We start from the raw sequence: 22,306 nt of genomic DNA, 5'->3' as shown, positions 1-22,306 counted from the left end.
ATTTTTTTTTTACAAATTAAGGTCTCAAAATACAAAATATTTTTTTCACTTGGCTTTAAAGACTAATTATTTTGAAAATGTTAATAAAATCTAATAAAAATTGAACAATATAATGAAGTACTGCAGTAATTGAGAGTGGTGGTTAAAAATATAACCATGGCAACAAAGAATAAGAAAAAAGTGCTTTCAAATTATGTGTTGTCATGATGTAGCTATAATGGACATTTTAAAGGTTTATTTATTTAAATGCTTAAAAATATCAGTAATTGTTCAGATACTACCTGTCTTTGCTTCAATTTATATAAAAATATATACACATATTGAATAGCTTGGATAGCATAATCTAGCAAAAAGGTGACTGAAAAAGGATGTGAATGTCTTCCTCCATACATTAAAGGTTATATCTCAGGGAAGGAGAAGACCTCTGTGAGCTGCGTTAGTACATCAGCAAAGAGAAATCAACTGATCATGGCACCATCCCGTCCCAAGACTGGGAGAAGAAAACTTTGTAACAATCAGAACAGAAATATTCTGGAAGAAGAAAAAAAAATTAATTCAGGAAAAATTAAAGTCCCAGCTATAATACTTTGATGATGACAGAGAACTGACTCATGAAAGGAATACATGATGTCCACGAATAACTAAACAGAAATTAGGAGTAGATATATGAATCAATGGAGTTGATGTGTAGCTAACATCCACAATATATGCATTTCAGTGAAGTGTTTCTGTATTTCCTTACCATAGTGCCAAGAACTGAATACTTATTAACCATTGCATGAAATGTAATCTAGATATGTATTTTCCAGATTAATTTCATCTAAAAAGTATTCCAGTTTGTATTTCCTGATGCTCCTCTCCCTCCAAATGTGAGAATGGAAACATTTGGGAGAATTGCTTAAAAAACACTTTCCTAGAAAAGTAACAATCCACTAAATTTTAAGTGAAAGTTGCAAATAGATGTTTAAATTCAATTTTTAAAAAATTCTTCTATAGCACCATAGACACTTTAGAATGTGTGTTCACATGTATCAAAAATGATTTTATAATATTAGCAGCTGCTAAGTGGTCCCACTAATATTTAAAAAAACACCCCCTACAGACTGCTTTTGCTCCCCTCTGGAATATATTGACTCATGTTCCAAAGCAACACGCAGTGGGGCTGGCAGGTGCAAAGTGATTCCATGCTCCACACTCAGCTCTGTCATTCACCTGGTGTAAAGCAGTGGCGTGGTGAAGCACTCTTTCAGATTTGCCTTTATGCTTTTCACAATGAAAGGCAATATGGCAACCAGACCTGTGTTCACAAGAACATGAGTATTGTAAAGCCTGCCTTTTTTTTTTCCTGTTTTGCACCATAAAATCTCTTTATTCCATTAAATTTTCTCTGGTAGAAGCCAGCAAAATGTCATAGCTGTCATGTCTTAGCTTCTTTTTTGACAAAACCAGAGAAGTAGTCACCAAAGAAGAGCATGTGCCCACACCACTTGATCCCTCTCTAGTGCCCTCACCACACAACAGAAATCCACCTGTGGAGTAATGCATCCATACCATGAAAAGGCTTGTGGAATTGTTTGTTATGAAATACCCATGGTATTTCCATGTACAGGTGTCTGATTGGCTTCTCCAGTGCTCAGTGCTATGACAAAATACATGCTGTTATTGCCTAGGTGGAACATTTCAAATAGTTTAATTTTCTGTCTTTTCAGTTGGCAAATATATGGAGTTACATGTTAAGATGTGGGTACACAGAATTAGGTTCAAAATTGAAAGACAGTTTTGGAAACAGTCCTTTCCAGAAATAGACCCAAACACACTTTGAACTTCAGAAATGTTCTTTTTGTGTTGCCCAATCTTCCATTTCCATCTTTTAATTAAAGACTTAAAAGGGTAGAGATACTGTGGCTATACCACTAGATTTGCCTATGCTAGCACCAGTCCCATGAGATAAAACTTCCAAAATTCTGTCTTTAGTGCCACTAGAATTCATTAAGGGCTAAGAGCACTCACATTTCTGCTTCTGCCTGAGATGTTAACGAATGCATTGGCATTGATCACAGCTACTCAGCATCGTTCCCTTCCATAGGCATGCGTCCCAGGCACTACACATCTATTTCATATTCTGAGCTGTACAGATGTAAAACATATAGGTTTTGTCTTGCTGATTTTGTACTCTGTTGTTCTGCTAGCCTGCAGTTTATTTTAACTGCTTCATAATTTATTAATGCCATTTTTCTCTAATCCTCCTTCAGCAAACACAGCAGGGTAGCCTTCATTCAAGCAAAAGTCACAGGATTCCTGTTAAACTCTGCACCTACATGAAAATAAGCTTTTAAAACCTCATGGTAGAATTAGATTTAGACTTGGGGGTTTGGGGCTCATTATTCAATACTTATTGAGGCAGTAAGGTTTTAAACCAAAATGAACTCTGGGAATCTAATAATTACCTTACTTCTGGTATGACTGTGGAAAGCTATTACACACCAGCCTACTGTACTTCTTTGTTACACCACTCTACACTTACTGAAAGTTGTACTTTTTTTGTGCAGAGAAAAACTCTTAAGCAGATGCATTGAAAAAGAGCAGATGTGTTCACAGAAAAAAAATTCCATGCTCTATTTTCCACTACATATGCTTTGTGTTTATGGAAGTCAGAAGCACAAAACAGGCAATGGATGGAAAAGGACCTGACTATCCATACAAACCATATTTGTTTAAGCACTTACTGAAAAAGACAACTCATTTTAAGATAGTTTCTTTGGTCTGGTTTTGCACTTGTAATTTATATAACCTTCTTCAAAAATTAATATCTTTTAGACCCTCCAGTCACCTTTGTGAGTTGAAACTTGCAGGGCTTAAGAAACTCATTCCTGTACACCTGCAACTACCAAAGGGCAAGAGAAACCCTTCCCTACAGGCACTGTCTAGAGAAAGCTTTCATATAGCAATATGAACCTAGGTGAGCATATCTTACTATTAATTAAGACCTTGTTATCCTAAAAATTATGTCTTGAAATGCTTTCCTGTTTTAAGTGGAAGTTAAACACTCAATTCTAAAACTTTTGAGAGAAACTTTTGAACATTAGCTTTTTTCAAAATTGTTTCACCAGAGACTGGAATTAGTGGGAAAAATAAAGATACTTTTTTTTTTTAGTGCTCATGTCTTTCACACAGAAAATGTGCAAGAATCTCTATCAAAAACACCAAAGAAAGCTTTCCACTCTGCCGTTTATTGAGAAATTCTATCTTCTGCATTCATTTTAGAATGTCATTAGTTAAAAAGATTAAGTTTAGTTTAATATCCCTTATGGTTTCCTGCAGTCACATCGTAATTCATTACCCACTGCAATGTTTTGTGATTGATGCTATAAGGCACAATAGGCTGGATTAATCAAAGAGATAACAAGTAGATTTTCACTTCTTGAATATTAATGAATAACTGAAACTCCTATTCATTGACATTCAAAAACAGATAAAGAACCAGCAGGAAATCTGTAGCAAAGGACAACTGGAACCCAATTTCTCCCTTTAAATTAAAACTGGCAAAGAAACATTTCTAGATAAGAGCTATGTTTAATATTTATAAAGTCTAGTTTGTTTAATAATAATCTACATAAAAATACATTAAAACAGCATTTAGAGATATAATGATGCACTTGTTTTTGTATTTTAATAACTAGAATCATCAATTATACTGTAGTGGCCAGTTTGCAGCTTATGAGCACTGCTTCAGTACAATGCTTCCTACAGCTCTCTGTTGGTGGAGAAGACACCACAGCTTTCTCTGTTTTCCAGGCACACTTAAGAAACTCAAAAGCCTCTCATCTTGGGTAAACCAGGAAAAAGATAAGTAAAATATACACAAGCTAAATATGATATGAAAATTTCTAATTTGAGTATGCACATTTTGAAAGCACAAGAAGATCACAACCTATCTCTAGGATATTCCTTCCACTGTCGTCATTACTGATGTCGGCTTGTCTTCTTCTCAGCCCTTTAAATATCTGCATTTCTGCCAGCAGCTACGCTTCAAATACATAAAGCTCTCAGTTCTCAGATTATTTCTCTTGTCTGCTTAACTCCATCCAAAGGCATTCTCCAGCTGTACAACAGACTGCTGCAGAAAGGTCTGTTCTGGCTGGACTGGGCAAGTGCATCCCACCAACCAGAAACCTATCATCCCACCAACCTATAGCTCTAAATGAGTTCCAGGAAACCTCTCTGAGCATTGCAAGTAATTTTTCAATGCTTTCATTTTTAAAGACGGTCTTTAGATAAAACTTTTTCAGTGTCAGCATAGCCCAGATTGTAATCCTAACAGGTGAGAACTACCCTCAGAGAATAATCATTAACACATTCAGTTTCTTAACAGGAATGCAGTCATGGGCCAGGAACTTGCACCTTGTTCTTCTCAATTCTAGGAGAAAACCTTAAGCATCTAGATATTACTAATGTCAGGCAGAGTGCACATGAAATTCTCTTTTGATCTCCATTTAATCTTATTAATATTTAATTACTTACCTAGTATAGAAACTCAACAGGAGTGAAATGCACTGTGAGAATCTACTGATCTGATGGTTTGGCAAAAGAAATGGGATTATATCTTTCCTGCACAGCCAGGCAGGTTAGGGGTTCCAAAAATGTCCTTTTGACATACAAACTGGGCATGCTATCATTAGGCTATTAGTTATTCCTGTCCTAGGTGTTTCATAGTGGGATATTTTGACTATGTCTATGTCTACACAGAGGAGCAGAAACAAAAATAAATCAGTCTCAACATGCCAGGCTTACAGAGGTTCATTTCCACTTGCATCCGTACTGATTGCATCAGCTGTGACTGTCTCCTTGTTCTCAGGTACAACGTCTGCTGTCGACCACATTTGGGTAAATGCACCTCACTCTGGCAAGTTTCTGTAACACAACAAGTCCACAACTTAGGACAAAAAAAAAGCAAAGCAAGTTCTTCACCGATGTTTGAATTATATTATTTGTCTTTCAAGGATTCTGATTGTACACAAATCCCAGTATAAGTACATTAAAATTGGAAACAAACCCAGGAATTTGTGAGTCCTTCTGCAAAACTGCAATGTTATTCCATACTATTGAAATACATTGCTGCTGATGTGAAACATTAAACACCTTATATTCAAAATTTGTTATAGAAAGGACTGATCTATGAAAACAAAGAAATGAAAATAGTTATTTCTGTATTAGCTACATGAAAGTTACAAAAATAGCTGTGAAAAAGTTTGCCAACAGTAACACAGCAAAGACTAGAGTTTATGATTAACAAATACTCTCAGTAACAAAAAGTTGTGTTAGAGCAGAAATGCATCCAATTCTTCAAAATGACCAGTTATTTTTTATTCATTTTCCAGCATTGCTGAAAGATCCCATCTTAGCCTGCATTAGAAAAGGGCCTAAAAAATCACTTTAATAAATATAACTGCCCTTCACCAATCACTTCACATGCCCTTTTTTAAAAAATATTCATATATTTTTAGTGTGTTAATATATTTTACCCAGTTCTGTTTAATCTGCCTGTTGGTTGCTTTGCAATCCATAAGACTTGCAAATATTCCATGCTGTACATGTTTGGCAGTCCTTTCTTTTTTTTTTTTTTTTTATTTTCTATCATTGGAGAGTTAGAATAAGTGAGGGAGAACATAACTTCCAATTCCTTTTTTTTTTTAGGCTGAAATTTTCTGGAACCTCTTGGTATAAACTGTGTTTAAATTGTATTCTCATCTAACTGACACATTCAGTGATAAAATGCAAGACTCATGCTGTGAAATTTGTGTTGTTGCAAGGCATTCCTGAAGGAATAAATAGTCAGTAGGATTAGGATCTGAGAAAACAAATCTCTGTTAATTTGGGAAGGCATCAGTGAATTACTAAAAGATATTTAGTGTTCGAGATACACAGTAATGTGATTTTTGAAGAGAATACCTTGATGATCAAGAGGTAATTAAAGCAACTTTTCCAAATTTTGCAGTCTGATAAAGGTCTTTTAAATGGATAATGCTCTAGTAATTTATTTTTTTTTAATTTTTAAATGAGATTTTTAGGAATACAAGTATCCATTCTATGCCAATTTTCCAAAGCTCACATAAAATGTGAAATTTCTTTTGCTTTCCAATGAGTTCTGACTGCTCTAAGGAATCATCTCCCTTTCTACTTATAGATGCTTACTGTTAACTGTTTAGGCACCTGAAGAAATTGTAGTGGAAAATTTTGAAAATAAACCTTTCACTTTTACCTGAATAAAAATTTCAAATTTATTTCAAACTGAAAGGAATTGCTGCCATATCTATCATCTTACTTTTTCATTGTAGAATTTTTCAAGGAGATTAGGTTTAATGGACATGCTATCACCAGTTCCAGCTGACTGTATATCAGCCTAGAATTTAATGTATAGTAAATGGGCAGTGCGCCTTGGGAAATACAGTTTGCTCTTTAATGTGTGGCATTAAAGGCACAGAAACCAAATTCCCATGAGACACATCAATAGCACTGCAAATGCAGAAAATTTCCAAACATTTATATATTAAAACATTTTTGTTCTATGCAGTGTTACTTTGTTTTGACTCTTGCCTTAAATCTGGGTGAAAATACATAGGGAAATACCATGAGTTAATTCCATACACAAATCTGCTTTGTTTGAGTGACTAACACTTCTTCTCTATGCTTATATGACCATTTCAGTTTACTAATGTGGAGCTAACACATTATCTGCTGCCCCTTTGCTGAACTTCATTTTTCTGCACATTTTTTTTCTCAGTTCAAAAAAGTTCTGCAACTAATTTTTTTTTCCCTCTCCTTTCCTCTGTCTTTTCAAAATTCCTATTTCAGTGCATTCTCTGATAACTAATCTCATACCTCCTTCTCTACTGTCACTCCCTGCAATTCAATTATTCTTTGCTGGCTACAAGTTCTGATGTAATTTTTCCAACTTGGTTCAAGTTGAACTGCTTTCTGGTTGACAATCAAACTTGGGAGAAGTGTACCACAATATGCCAGTATATTTCTGGATAGGAGGAGATACTAAAGCAATGAACATTTGAACATTCGGATTCTTCCTAAGAGGCAGCTTGATTCTTTGAATGGCATTTCAATAATCTGCAGAATTAATCATAAATCTGATAAATTTTCTCTTGCAACTTTCAGTTTTAATGAGGGTTGATCTTATAAAAGATCAGTTAGAAAACTAGCAAGAGATGTGCAACAGAAATATTTGAGCTCAAATATTAACAATATTGAATGTGATCATCATAAGAGTGCTAATGGCTCTTAGTTACTTCACAGTAACAAGACATACCTTCAACAAAATTCAATGTGAGACTAAGTTCAAAATAGCTGTTTCAGATTTTCTTTTACTTGCTTAAAAAGTTACTCTTTGTTTAGATTTGAAAGATGATTATCAAAATCATTTTCTTTAAGAAATCTGCAAGTTTTTACAGTATTAAACTGTTAAATAAAATGTGTCAAACACTTAAAGCATCCAAATAATAAAACTCTGACAGTACTCTCACTAAATGGCAACTTCTCAAAGATAATAAGCTACTTGTCATATTTTTTGATGGAAGAGTATGAAAAATGTGCCGTTCAAGAAATGAATCTCTCAAGCCCCTTCACTTTTTTAATTTTAAAAAGTGCTGTTGGCAGAATCCATAAATCAGGATCATATGGGGCAGCTACCATACACAGTGGTCTGAAAAAAAATCAGTATTGATGTAAATGGCCATGTCTCTATTGGCATATAGGGAACACATTTATTCTTCTAAGTGCAGAATTTTATCTCACGTCTTCATAACACCACAGGATACCCTTAAGGAATGACATATTAATTTTTCACCTGTCATGAATATTTACTGATTTCCTGGAAGTCACAATGACAAGATATGGTTCCATAAATCATTATTTCCAATGGCTCCATTTTCATTCGCACCACTGATAAAGTAACAAAAGCAACTAAGACAATGCAAGAGAATTAAATGGCTTTTCACATTCAAAACATTTACTTAAATCTGGTCTAGTATCTGAACATTTTGGAAGTTTATTAACTCCAGAAAGCATTGAAATATTGTCTCTGCTTCTGATCCTTCATGTGCCTTCCCACATTGACATTCAGTAAGCAACCTGTCATGGCTTATAACCCAATTACATTCTGTAACTGAAATTCTTGAATTTCAAAAGACAAAAATAAGACTTCAGGAGCACAAGGCCTAAATTTTCTTCAAGGCTGATGACCCAGGAATTGCAGAATAAAATATCTAAGAGAAAAAAAATTCATGGGGTGAAGACCTACATAGCAGAGCAAATAAATAACCTCAAAGTCATGAGATACATAGAGGGAAACAGCAAGAAAACAAATCATAATTCAAATTAGTCATCAAAGATACTCCTGCACTCCATTTGTTCAAGAAATTTACAAATTAATGGAGAGTGTGTAAATAAGACTGAGGCAGAAATAAAAACAGAAATCTAACCAAATGGTAAGTTTGTTCTCTAGCATCAAAAAAATAGGTTGCAAAGAAAAAAAAGCAAAAATGTGGGGACAGAGGGGGGGAAAATGTCAACATTATTCAAAATTTTTATTTTCTTCCTGCTCACATCTGTTGGGTTTCAACTTAGAGCAGTCACCAAAACATCAAATCTTTTTCCAGGAAGACTCAATTCTTCTTGAAGAATGAGGTTTTTCATTCATTTTCAATTAATGGAATAATTAATGATCAGTTCAAAATTCTCATTCAGAAATGAAAGATTTTGCAATGAAACCGTGAAATACAACAGTATGAGATATAAACATAGTTCAGCATTCATTCAGCAAATCAAAACTCAAAAATTTTATACTGGCAGGTTTTTAAATGCAAAAAGCTTAACTGGAGTGCCCCCCAAACACGATTCTGAAATGAGCAATTTTAGTGGTGATGGATGATCAAACAGAAGAAAGAAACTAAATCCAAGGAAGAGTGACTGTGGGCAAAGGAATAAGGAAGATGTATCCTCAGTAAAGGAGGACATTCTGTGCTGCTCTAACTTCAAAGTTAGTTGCGGAGGAGAACGTATGTGGCCCGAAGTTTGGAGTCCGGCTGGCTGAGGGCGAAAGGCCGACGCCCCTCTGCAATTCCTGGCCAGCGCCCTTCGGCGTCTGAGGGCCTCGGGCTGTGCTGGCTGCGGACTGGCTCACACCGCTGGGATTGGGGAGGAACGGAGCTGACCATTTCCCGGGGGTTAAACATCGGTTTATTGAAGGTGTTGCGGGATCCAAACACGGGGAAACCAACCGGGAAAAAGTTTTTTCATAGGGGGTGAAACAGGATTATAAAGGAGGGGGGTGGGTACAGGCAGAGCCAATCGGGAAAGGTGAGGGGATGAACTTCACAGAACTGACACTCCATGGAGACCAATAATCAAAAGGTAAAGGAGGTGTCCTGGGACCCCAGCCAGCCACCATCTCCAGAGAGGAGAAGGTTCTCGAAACCTGGGAGGAGAAAGGGAGTGATTGACTGGGCCCAGGGAGGAAACAACTTTCACTTATAAGGGAAACCAGGGGAGGAGCAATTACACATCGGCAACTATGAATAGCGGTTACTATGGCAACTTAGCTGACAGGCTAGCAGTGGCGGGAAAAACTGGGGGAACGAAACCATTTTACACATAATAGGGGAGAACAATACATAAATTGGGGGAATAACACAAGAAACTTAACAACACACTACCACAGTTAGTTGCTCTTCTAACTAATGAATATGAAAAGAGGAGATTTGAGGTTAAGCATCATATGGGTAGACTTTGGAAACATATTCACAAGTGGAATGAACAAAGATTGGAGCAACATTTCACTTCTCTCTGAAGAGGAAAGAAGGGACAAAAATTTTTTTTGCTTGATCACTGAGAAAGCAAGATACTTCATTTCTCTGACATGCTTACTGCTCAACCATTCTTATTATGGGTTTCTGAGATTTAAAGTTCTTTTTTTGGTATAAAAAGAAATTCAATTAGTAACATTTTTCCTCAGAAAAAGAACTTACATTACAAAAAAAACAAACTCCAGCTTGTTTGGTTTTTTTAAATCAATTTAGATGTGCGCATCTAGAAATGCTGTTTGCAAAGTGACATTAATATAAAACAGTGATAAATGATCAAGAGTTGTTCTTACTTTCTTTATTGTATTTCTATTTCATTTCTTACTTATATATTTCTTATTAAAATTATTTTATTGCTGGTGCTGGACGACCATGAGCTTCCCCCTGATTTCAGTAATGATGCAAATAAGAACAGCTATCTCTTGAAGGGATTTAGGGCACTTGATGGTTATGAGAAACTCACAGCCTTATGAAGAGCATTCGTGGTGTTACTTGAATAAAAAGAACACAAGACTTAAATGAGACTATAGTGAATCAACTAGAACAACTGGAAAAAAATAGAAGATACAAAATGTCCCTAAATATGGCCCAAGTGTAAGTCTTTGTATAAAAAATAATTTCTTTGCTCTTTTTAGCACAGAAAACTTTGGAGTATGCTGTCTAAACCATGAAAGCAAGTGTGCATTGTTTGGGCCAGAAATGATGCCTCATGCCTTTTATCACGTGCTGAGAGGACGTGGAGTGTGAGGTGGTAGAGAAACATCTCAGGGGGAAGGGGTGAGTTCCACATAATTTCAGGGAGTAGAAGGTTGAGTGACCAATAAACACAGGAATTAATGGCTCTGCATCTCCTCCCTAAAACCACCACTGCAGGAATGCAATGCACTGCTAGAGTGTGAAATTTATGGGCTGCTAAATCTGCTCTGACTTAGAGAATACACAAAGGGAGCTGCCACTGTCACTTGGACAATGCTGTAAACATTACCTCTTTCAGTAAAACAGGGTTTATGAGGCCTCTTTCTGTGCCTGTGTGTAGGACAGGGGTAGTTTGGCCTGATTTTGGGCACAGGGATTTCAGCTTTGCATTAAATGTTTCCCAGAGAACCTGCTCGCAGGTTGCTCCTATTTGAGAGGCTCCTGGCATGCAACTTGGCACAGCTGATCTTTCAACTGTACTTTAAACTTTTTGGTAGAAATCTGAAATTATGTTGAGCACAATCAGACAAGGTACAATTAAAGTAATCACATTCCTGGCAGTGCCCACCTGTTGTCAGTGCAACACCTGTGCCAGCATCTCTGCCAGCTGGTGATGGCACTGCAGAATTCACACTCACAGCCCCACCTGGACATGCTCCTGCTTCCACACGATAACCGCTCAGAAATGAAATGCTTGTCTGTCTCATGCTCTCCTTTTTTCATCTCTGCTTCATTTATCTCCATTTTAAGAGCCAATAATGGGATGAATTAAGTGGTGATGCCCTTTCATTTTTCCTCATTAGGGCTGCTGGCTATTTCAGCCTTACCCCTGCTGAAGAATTACTTCAGGGACGCAGCCATCTTGCAATTCCTCTTCATTAAACTGGAGGAAGTAAAAGTATGTAAAAACCACATTGTCCCTGTTGTGTCAGCAGTCTGGATGAAGAATTTAACAGTTATAAATGAGCTGTGTCTTACAAAATTTTCTCATATGTGTAAAGGTAAATACAATCTTACAGAATTGTATATGTTTTGCTTTTGTTCTCTCTTAGAATGTTGCCTCAAACATTAAGGTTTGTCCAGAATTACTGATGAAAATTTCTTTATTTTCTGAATTTTAAAATGTGATAAGGGGTATTAATTTATTCAGCACAACGAGAATGGGAAACCCAAATGTATCTCTATACTTTTCTCACATTTGAATTCCATTTCTGTCTCTAGCACTCTTTTTTCCAGACAGCACTAGAACAGCCATCTGACTCACTCCACTACATTTCTGCTGATGCTACAGTTAGGCACAAGTATTCACAGTGGAGTGTTCTCCTGTGACAAAGATAGTGTTTCATCAAAATAGATATTTTGGAAGCAACGTCTGTTTGGAGAACATTTTTCTACAAGTCAGATGAAAAATAACATTTCAGCTTTTCAAAACAATGTTTGCAAATTCAAACCAGTGGTTTGAGTCAATGAATCTTATGGGGGTTTTTTGAGTGAATTGCAGTAAAGTGTTTAAAAATAATAAAAGTTGAAAGATAATACAGTGTCAAAACACTTTTTTTTATTTTGGTATTTGTTCAGTTCTGGTGTTTTCTATGGAAATTCCAGCCCACATTTGTTAATAAAAATAGTTTAAAAATAATTGAAACAAAGGATTTTCTGAGGAAAATTTTCACTACAGTCCTCTCACAATCAGAAGTAATAGTCATGTATCACACTCCTCTAAGAAAAAAATACCTGTTGTTTTTAATATTAGCTTCATACCATAGCATGTTATTCTGCCAACATGAAAAGAAAATTTATGCTTGATATCAGAGCTATAAAAAATTATTTTGGTGTTGCTCTAATGCAATGAGAAAGGAATAATTTCTGCAACTGTTTATTCTGAGGTCATTACATAGAAGTACGTAATGAAGGGGAATATAACAGGGTCCAACATCTATATTAATTAATCCAGTTGAAAGGCATCACATGTATTTGTTTAAAGAGCCTTTGTGTCTGCCCTTGTGAATTTTTTCGAACAAAAACAAAAGGGGAGGAAGACATATACCTAAAAACAATAAAAGGTCCTTCCTTCCCTCCAAAGAGGCGCCATAATCTTATTCACTGTATGAGTTGTAGCAGGAGCTGAGGTGCAGAGCTGGCAGTGAAAACAGCTTTGATTGTCCTGCCTTGCAGTGCAGTTGGGCAGAGGAGTTGTTGCCTCAGTCTGCCTTGAAGGGGAGAATTTACTGAGCCTGAATCTGCCTGCCCTTTGTTCCTCAGTGTCCGGTTTATCTCGGCTGTTTGAAGGGCCTGGAAAGGCCCGGGGTGGCCTTGGGGCAGCCCGCGTATCGAAGGACGAGAAGAGGCTTCAGTTCTTCTTTCGGTTTTTATGTTTATTAATTGTTTATCTAAAAGATTTTCTTTCAGCCGAACAGAGCTCTGCTCAGCAGCCAGCCATGAGCACACTGTCTGCCCTCCGGACAGTCACCTATCTTTATACCCATGGTTACGTGTACAATATTTATCATTTTTCCCCAATACCATTTATTCTTATAACTCGGTGCACTCTCAGTAATAACCAATCCAAAGGTGCCACCGTGGCCAAAGAAGATGGAGGAGAAGAAGAAGAAGAAGAAGGACAGGACACGCCCCAATTCCTCCATCTTACTTCTCTAAACCCCCCTGTACAGAAATCCTAAACCCTGTGTCTCACCCTCTAATTAACCAATCCCTTCACCATTCACCCCGGTGAAACCCTCCTGTCCTCATACAGGTGTCGTCTCCTGTGTAGGATCAAAGTCCAGCCACCAGACACTTCTGGAACATTCCAGGACTCCCGAGCCCCCCAAGGGTGCTCTCGGTGGCTCGGCACCTCAGGACTGAGATCCTGAGATCCGACACCTCAGTAACTACCTGTTAGAATAAGCAGACCCAACCATTCACAGCCTGATGAGCTGTGGCACAAGCCTTTATTATTCTGCACACAGAGCAGACTTTTCTGTTCCTTAGTGTCACGTCAGCAGAAATCAAGATACTTGCTGTCATTACCGGGCAAGAGCAGAGGAACGTGGCAAACCTGTGTCTGAGTGGGTGCTGGAGCTCCACAAAATTTGTGCCTCTAAACCCTGCCATGCTCACCTAAACATGAGTCAGTGGGACTGTCTAGATGTGAATACAGAAAACAATTCCACTTTCCTGAGAAGCATTTTGGAGACTGCACACTCTGGCACTTCCAGGAGTTACTGCTGGCTCTGTGTTCCTCCTCCACAGTCTCTAATGGACAGCCCTCACCTGAGTTTAAAATAATGTGTTTGTGAAATACTGCTCATTTTATTACTTCAGGATTCCTACAGACTACCCTAACTTCCAGTATCTAGCAGAAGCAAGAGAGATTAGAAAAGCAGTTCCATTCCAAAGGAAGAAAAATAAATCCAGACATTACTACTTTTCATTAATCTATACTGTGATTATAAATTATAGGCCTGTTAAGTACAGTTTGTCAGTATAATCCGTTATTTCATACCAAACATTATTTGCATATTTTGATTTCTCATTTATAACCACCTATGCTCATTCTTCACTTTTATTTGAAGTGTAATTCATTTGAAAGTCTATTACATGGATAAGAATCTAGTTTGAAATATAGACATACTTAAGCTTTATAAATTTGGACTAGAGCAGTAAAAAGAAACATCTAGCATTTTCTTCTTTTCTGCAGGAGGACTCCAAAAACAGGCAAAGAATTCACATACTTCAGAGTAATGAATATAGTAATTTTTCTCTGAAACTAAGGGACTGTTAATGGCATTACAAGGCAAGAAATGCTGAGGGCAATTTTACAAAAGGCTGGGTTTTTTAGGTTTATTTTTTGTTATGCTAAATCTAGAAAAAAATATTAGTAACTTATATTGCTCACAATCACAAAGAAACATGGACCCATTACTTCCTAAATGAAGATAACTACATGGTCTCAGAGCTAAAATACAGCAGCCCAGGATGAATAGAAGTTCCTCAGGCATCCATGTTTCCACCAGTTAAAAGAGGAGGAGAAAATCCACAAAAAAAAAAAAAAAGCAATGACAAAAAACTTACCATACACTTGAACTTCAATAGTTTTAACCAATGACACATGCATGAGTCTTGATAAAGCTGGGCTCTTCGTTCCCCAAAACACAGCTATGTGAAACCTTTCTTTCCTTAACTTGCCTGCAAAACCACTTTCAGCTCACACACTCCAAAATGAGGGCTGCACAACGGAGTAGATATTTTGTGGGTAGCACTGCTACACCTTATATATCAGGGCAGATGACATAGTCCTGATGCCTGATGTGTTTTACTCAGAAAGTTCTTCTGAAGTCCACATTTCTAGCCAACTTTAAGAAAAAAGTGCCAAAATTCTTACATTTTCAGCTCACTTTGAGATTGACTGATTCCATATCTGTCCTATCCTACATAGATCCTATTTGCAGAAGAGCAGTTGTCAAATGCTTTTTCAAAAAATAATTTCATTTCTATTATCATCAATTGAGATTAACATCATTTTAGTTAGCAGGGATCCACAGCAAGATTTTCAGGTCTCTTAATGTCTTGTAGAAAGTCTATTTACAGTAAATAAGAAGAAATAGATACCAACAGAGAACAGCTCACAACTCTCAAAGATGCAATTAAAACCTGATGAGAAAAATTATTTTTATAAAGGCACCTATTTTCTTCAATTATAAAGAAAAGCTGTCTGGCTATCTTGGATCAAGATTATTCCATTTCAGGAGACTTAAAACAGATGTAAGAAGAGCCCACTCATTGATGGTTTGATTTTGAACTTCTTCTGGGCATTGCCAGACTTCTTTATAAAGTGGTACCTGGCAGCTCTGACAAATATATTTGATCAAAGCCAGTGCAAGCTGCACTTCAAAACACCAGACTGCACTAATCCTGCAACTGTATGTCTGCTTTGGCTCAGTTTAACATGCACTGTTTCTGAACATCTTTGTAGGAACCTATGTGTAGGTGAAGAAAGCCTTCACACGTGTTCCCACAGTTGCCTGTCCCTGTTAACAAAACCTGTCATCACCCTCACAGTAGCATGGAAATTGCATAGCAAAGTGCCCATGGAGGATATTTTATAGACATTTCAAGTTCTCATTTAGATGTTCAGCTGTTTCTGTGCTGTTAAACCTCCTTTTTGAAAGGCTTGTAATGAGTTACAGTGGGTTTGCAACAGTAAATAAATAAATAACTTTACCTATTTAATGCGGAATTTAGCCCTACCATCCAAAAAATTTACCCACTATGTTTTTCTGTATCCTGTCAGAAAATATAGAACAGAAGAGTATTCAGCCACAGGCAATAAAAAGTTCTGAAAAGGTTTTTATGTATGATAAAAAGATTCCTTACATGCAGTTTAAGGTCATTACAGTTTAATATTGGATACAATATTTGGAGTGCAGTGCTTGCCAGGATGAGCAATCCATTAAAAGAAGTAGCTTTGCAAACTGAAATTCAATTTTAAAGGCTGTAAGTTGCTGATGGAAATCAAAAGTAAGTAAAAGAGCTTGACTCACAAGTTCAGATTATTATAGCGTGCTTATTTAATTTCTTCAGCAGGTGCTGTGCTTATGTTTTCAGCTTTCTTCAGGCAAAGCACCTGCTTATGAAATGAAATAAATACAATGTGTCAGCAGCATGAGAAAGGCAAGCCTTTACTTCACTGGATTTTAACAAACATGTAGAGATAACAGTTATAATTTAAAGGTTTCTTGCTTCTTTGCTCATGGTTGTGATGCCACAATAACATCTTCCCATTCCACAACCTTCCATGCTGATTTGGAAAATTATGTATGTCTCTTTTGGACAGGTGGTAAAAAATTTAGGGTCAAGTTCCAGAAGAAGAGAACACAGTGCTGATTGAGTAAGGTAAGAAACAGATATTCCCTGAAAAGAGGATGCCCAAGTGTGTGAGGTTAGATCATGCTGAGTATTTGTCCTCCCAGGCAGCATGGCCTGATTGCCTGATGCAGTGAAAATGAAAATTATAAACCTATAATTGATTTTGCTTAGGAAAATGCTGACATATAGAGTTCCATTCCTTCTAGGTGATCTTTAAGTCCCTTCTAAGCCAAACCATTCTTTCTCCACCAAGAAGTTGTATGGCACTATAGAAGGTCTATGCCAAATATTAGCTGGAGTAAATCTTACTTCACACTAAGCCAAAATTTCTGCCTATCTGCACTTTCTTAATCTGCTTAGAGTCAAGCTTGGACCATGACACATTATAGGAATTCTTGAGGTTCCCCAAACCATTCTCCAAGCTTACCATGAACTAGCATCCATGAGTATGAATGTGAGAAAGCACACCAGCACATTAATACACACCTCTCCTCCTAAACATAAAATTACCTCTAGGGTGCTTCATTCCATGTAAAAGCTATATAATGTGAAGGAATGCCCATAGCTATCAAAAGAAGTGCAATTTAGACCACACAAAATTTCATAGAGCACCATGTGAAAATTTTTGAATATTTTACACAGATCAAAAGAAAGTAGACACTAAACCAGGCACAAACATCAGGGTTTGGTTGCTGTGTCCATAATTGCCTGTGCTGGGCACCGTTGGCTCCATCTAGAGCTGGTGCCAATGCAGATTGCCCATCACGTCCCAGAACTCTGCAGGCAGGGAGCCCATGGCATCTCTGCACAAAGATGCCACTGTGAAAGGAGCTTGTGGCTGAGGCTGAGCATGAGGGAGGGAACGAAAGGTGTTCCATAAATAGTTGCTATCTTTGTGATATTTTCATGTTGTTTTTATCTTTTCTCTCAATGCACAAATCAGTAATTAAGACTTTGTGTTAACTGACAATAGATTAAATTGCAAGTTCCCCAAAGTGAGCTGTCTGTTCTGTGTCTGTCTTTTTTTCTGAAAGCTACTCTGTAAACAGAATGTAATCACATGGAAATAATATGTTTTCAAGAATGTAAGTATCAAACCCTTCCTTACAAAGCATATACACTTCAGCTAGCAACTGCATATGTTTGTTCATATTTTGACTAGAATATAAAGGGAGGATATTCAGCAGCCTTCTACATGAATTTTCCCCCCTTAGATCATTCAGAAATACAATAAAAATAAATTTTTATGTCATTTAGTGTACAGTCATTTATTAAACACTCAGTGTTCAGTATAAGCATTATTAAAGTAAACTACTTTCATCAATTATTTCTGTAACTATAATTATCAATGGCCCTTAAAATTATAAGAATTAAGCCTTTTACCAAGATTCTGGAAAGGTATTTAAATTCGTTGCTCCATAATTTACATAAACAAGGTCAGATCTTAAGTGGAGTCTCTGGTTATTGACCTAACATAACTGTTGATAGTAATTTAAGCACAATTCTCAAAAGTATATAAAATAAAATCTTTAGGATTTTAATTTAATAAAGTGTGCCTTTCTACTATTTCCTTTCTCAGGTCAAGAGATGAGAGCATAAACCAAAGTAGATGGGTGGAGTATATACATATTATTTCTGGACTACAGTAATTTTTCAAAGATTTTTTGGTGAGTCTCTATGCACTGTTATGATAAAATTTCTCAAGTACCAATTACAAAGTGACACAGATCATTATACCAACATACAATGACGTTTCATGACCTTCTTCACAGTAGGAGGACCTTTAGCCTATGCAGCATGTCCTCAAATGTCAAGTGGAGCTGCTTTCTCATTCCCAGCAGTAAGAATTCCGAAACTGTGGAAATAGATGCAAGGTAATTGCTTGCCATAGTGATTATAAATGTTTGAAACAACAGACTGCAACAATTCCCAGTCTCCATGTCTAAATATACATTATATTTAGGCCAAAGCATATAATTATTTTTGAATTCCATAATTACAGTATTGTACTGCATACTGGTGCACTGAGATGCAGGTGAACTAGAAACAGATATATACAATTGACAGAGCCATTAATCCTTATGTAGTTTATGTAACGTTCAGGGAGAAAAAACACCAAATAATTCAAAAATTCACCCTCGCTAGCAAGTGCTAGGAGCACAAAAAATTCCTTACATAAGGACAGCAATATTCCATACACTTAGCAACATTAATAAGTAAATTATACGTAAACAGTTAAAACATTAAATTTATTTTATTTATTGGAGCAAGAATAAGCAACTTGCACATGTATTTTATGTTCACAAATCATTCTGAAAACCGTGACAACTGCAACAAAAATGAGAGGCACAATACTTAAGATACTATATTTACACATAGTATGAGTATTTAATTGCAATTCATCCAGAAACAGGGCAATAATCATACCTTTTAAATCTTGTGCAGTATACTCCATTAATAAACAATTCTCATACTTCTTAGAAATAGTACACTTAGGAAGTAACACACTTGGCAAAAGAAAATCTTATGTTTAACTCAATTTTTTTAAATGCAAATAAAGTGGTATTTTTCTTCTGAGTATGCTATGGTGGCACCTGGACACTACCACCTTCTTTACACAACACTACAGGGATATAGGAACAATGCCTTTGCACTTAACAATAGAGAAAACTAAGAATTTATGAAATTAAATGGTTAATACTTAGTGTGCTGAACCTAGAATCAGATAAATACACAAATGTAAGACAGGGAATAACTGTGTAGATTCTAACATGAATTAGTTAGGGTTGCAGTAAGGGACAATTTGAACGAGTATCAGATGACATTGTGTGGTTGCAACATCATCTATGAGACCTGGTGGTCATATTCAAGACATGTCATTCCTGAGCCAAAAAGCTGGGCAAGTTTGTGCAGTATTTAAGGAAAGGTGTAAAGCAGATGGGCAGGCAGCAGCATATAGCAACAAGAATTATCTTGAAAATTTTGCCTATTAGAAATGGCTGAAGGAGTGCTGTTTAATTTAGATAAGGAAAGACCGAAGGAAGATGTATTTTTGAGAGATAGATAGATTAGATAGATAGATGATAGATAGATAGATAGATAGATAGATAGATAGATAGATAGATAGATAGATAGACAGACAGATAATGAATCTAAGCCTGCAGCAAGAGAGATGCATTTTAGATGTTTTGTGAGTGTTGAGATGCTGTAATACGAGAATGTGGTGCCCAGAGAGCTTGTAGACTCATTAAAAAGGTTTCAGTCAGCAAAATAGACAGCTGTAAGGTAAGATATAGCTGATCTTGCCTAAAGTAGATAACCTCTTCAAGCCCTTTATCATCACAGTTTCTTGTGGTTTTTGATAGTACCACATGCAATTTAATACTGTTTCACAAGTTGGGTTCTTGCAATATTTTTCTTTCAGAGAAAACATTGTACAAAAGATGGTAATAGTTCTAAATTGTAGCTCACCTGATTTCTGTCTGATCTTCTAGCTGTCTCTGTACTAGTAAATAAATTTAGATGCATAATTTGCAGACGGTGAAGAAAAATGGCATATGTGATCAGCAGGTATTTGTACAGCTAAATTCTCTGACTTTCTCAAGAAAGATACCTATACACATGAAAACTACTGGCCCTTGGGATGCCCTAACCAGGCTCCTAGAGACAAGTCCATCTAGTACTGGCAGTACTGGTCAATACTGCTCAGGTCTGTGGCAGGAACGTGTCTGTAGTCAGTACATGGAACAGGACAGTGCTCAAGCCACAGTATGGCTTTGGTTTCCATATTTGAAAAGATCTAAGTCCACCTGGCTTAAAATTTGAAACTTTGGAAATGTTCCAAATCACTGGAGATGCCTTCTTACCAGGAGGAAATCTCAGGTGCTATAGTTCTTGTAGCAAGTCCAGAACCACAAAAATTCTTCAGCCCAAGGGTTATATAACAGCTTTGACCATATTATATTAGATGGCAGGATGAGAAATGTGCTACTCTTCAGCAATTTATGAGACTTAAGAAAGGCAAAAAGATTATTTAAAGTGGTATTTTCTTACCCATCAGCCAGACTTCCCTGATTGAAGTTGCAGCTTGCAGGGGCTGAACCAATTTATAGGATTTCTGCTTTTCTTCATTCTATTTTTTAATGAAGTGCACAACATACAATGTTATAGTAAAAAAGGATGCAGTGATTTAGTGATTTCTGAAGTTTGTTTCAAATTATTCCAAGGAACCTGTCCTGATTTTTCCAAAGCTCATGCAAACCTTAAAAGGAAATAGAGATTATATATATTTTTTTTAACCTCAAAACTACAACTCTGCACATGAATGATATAAACTTTTCTTTATATATTCAAATTACCCAGTTAGATGTTCACTACTACATTCATTTTTGTCTTTTAAATACTCCAAGGTGTCACTGACTCAATATTTTTATCTTAGTTTTCTTTTCTGTCCACAAGAATTACAAGCTTAGTAATAAAGAAAAAACTCAATGTAAAAAATTGTATGTTTAAAGAGCAAAAAAATCTGCTTAAAAAAGATAGAAATTAAAACCTGTTACCCTGTAAAGTTTACAATCAATTACATTTTCATGAAATTAAAACAAACTCTCGAGGATTATATCCTTGTTTTCTCTCAACATGCTCCCTTCTCTTTTCATCAGTGAAACATTTTTGGTTTTGTTTGTCATTGAAATTCCTCTTCTGACAGGATATAATAAGATGATAAGCTATACAGTATTCTATTATCATTTGGGGGAAAGTTTATATCTAAGAAACACGGAGTTTATCAGTGACAGTACTATTGTCATAATCATAGTTTAGGTGACTTTATTCTATTACATATTTTTTAATTGGACTGCCATTCATTAGTAGCTGAAACAGTATGCTGACCTGATTAAGAAAAATCAATAAAAAATGCAATTTTCCTTGTTGTGCACAAGTAAAATCCTTTAATTTCTAAACTATATTGTGCTGTTGGCATCCAGATTCTTTCATTTTTGCTAGGGAATACATTTTCATTTAAAGTCTGCTAAAGCCATTTTTTTTACCTTTTGTGATGAAACTAGGCCAGGAAGCACAAAGTGCAATGAGGGGTTTATTTTTTAAATAAATAGATCTGAGCTAAGACTGCAAGTTTCAGGTGTCATTGAACCAGCAATTGTTATTTCCTTCTCATGAACAGGAATACATGCCCTAGAAAAATGATATCAACAGAAAAGCAGTAAAATATTTTGCTACAAGCCTCAAAACCAATTTTGTGGTTAACTTTTGCTTGAAAAATTCAAGTAAAGCAAATGTTGAGAAATTAATTGAATTATAGCTTTTTTTAAAAACAACAGTTTTTAAGCAGCTGCTAACTATATTCATGCATCAGTTTAACTTTGACAAAAGAGATAATAAAGTGCTTTGCTCCCCATTCACAGAAATACATAGCAAATTGACTCCTAGAATTTGTGTTATTCAAAGAGTTAACAAAGAAAATAATTTCAAAATAAATCTGTGTATAAACAGATAAGCAGATTAATACAAACTCTTCAAGTCTTGAAAGTTGTGATAAACTGCAAGGCAGAAGATTTTGCATGAAAAAAAAGAGATTAATTTCCTGGTGTTTTTGGAACTTAAAGTACAGAAATTCTTTTTTATGGGATTGATCTTCCAACACAGGATTTCTGTTTCTGCTGAGTTGTGAACAAATAGAAAAGTGTCCAGGTACCCTTGGAAAATTTTTGAATTATGGGCATGAACTATTAAGGTGATAAGCATCTTCCAGTCTTCCAAACATTTTTTTTTTTTCTTTTCAGCAACACATTAGCAAAGTATAAGCGAAAAATTCAGCTGAAGAAGGTTAGAAGGAAACATGTGGAAACTCAGTA

The sequence above is a fragment of the Zonotrichia leucophrys genome, chromosome 3 (assembly GCF_028769735.1).
Source record: "Zonotrichia leucophrys gambelii isolate GWCS_2022_RI chromosome 3, RI_Zleu_2.0, whole genome shotgun sequence".
In the NCBI taxonomy this organism is placed as follows: Eukaryota; Metazoa; Chordata; class Aves; order Passeriformes; family Passerellidae; genus Zonotrichia; species Zonotrichia leucophrys.
The sequence above is the reverse complement of the archived record's forward strand: the minus strand, read 5'-3'. Positions refer to the sequence as shown.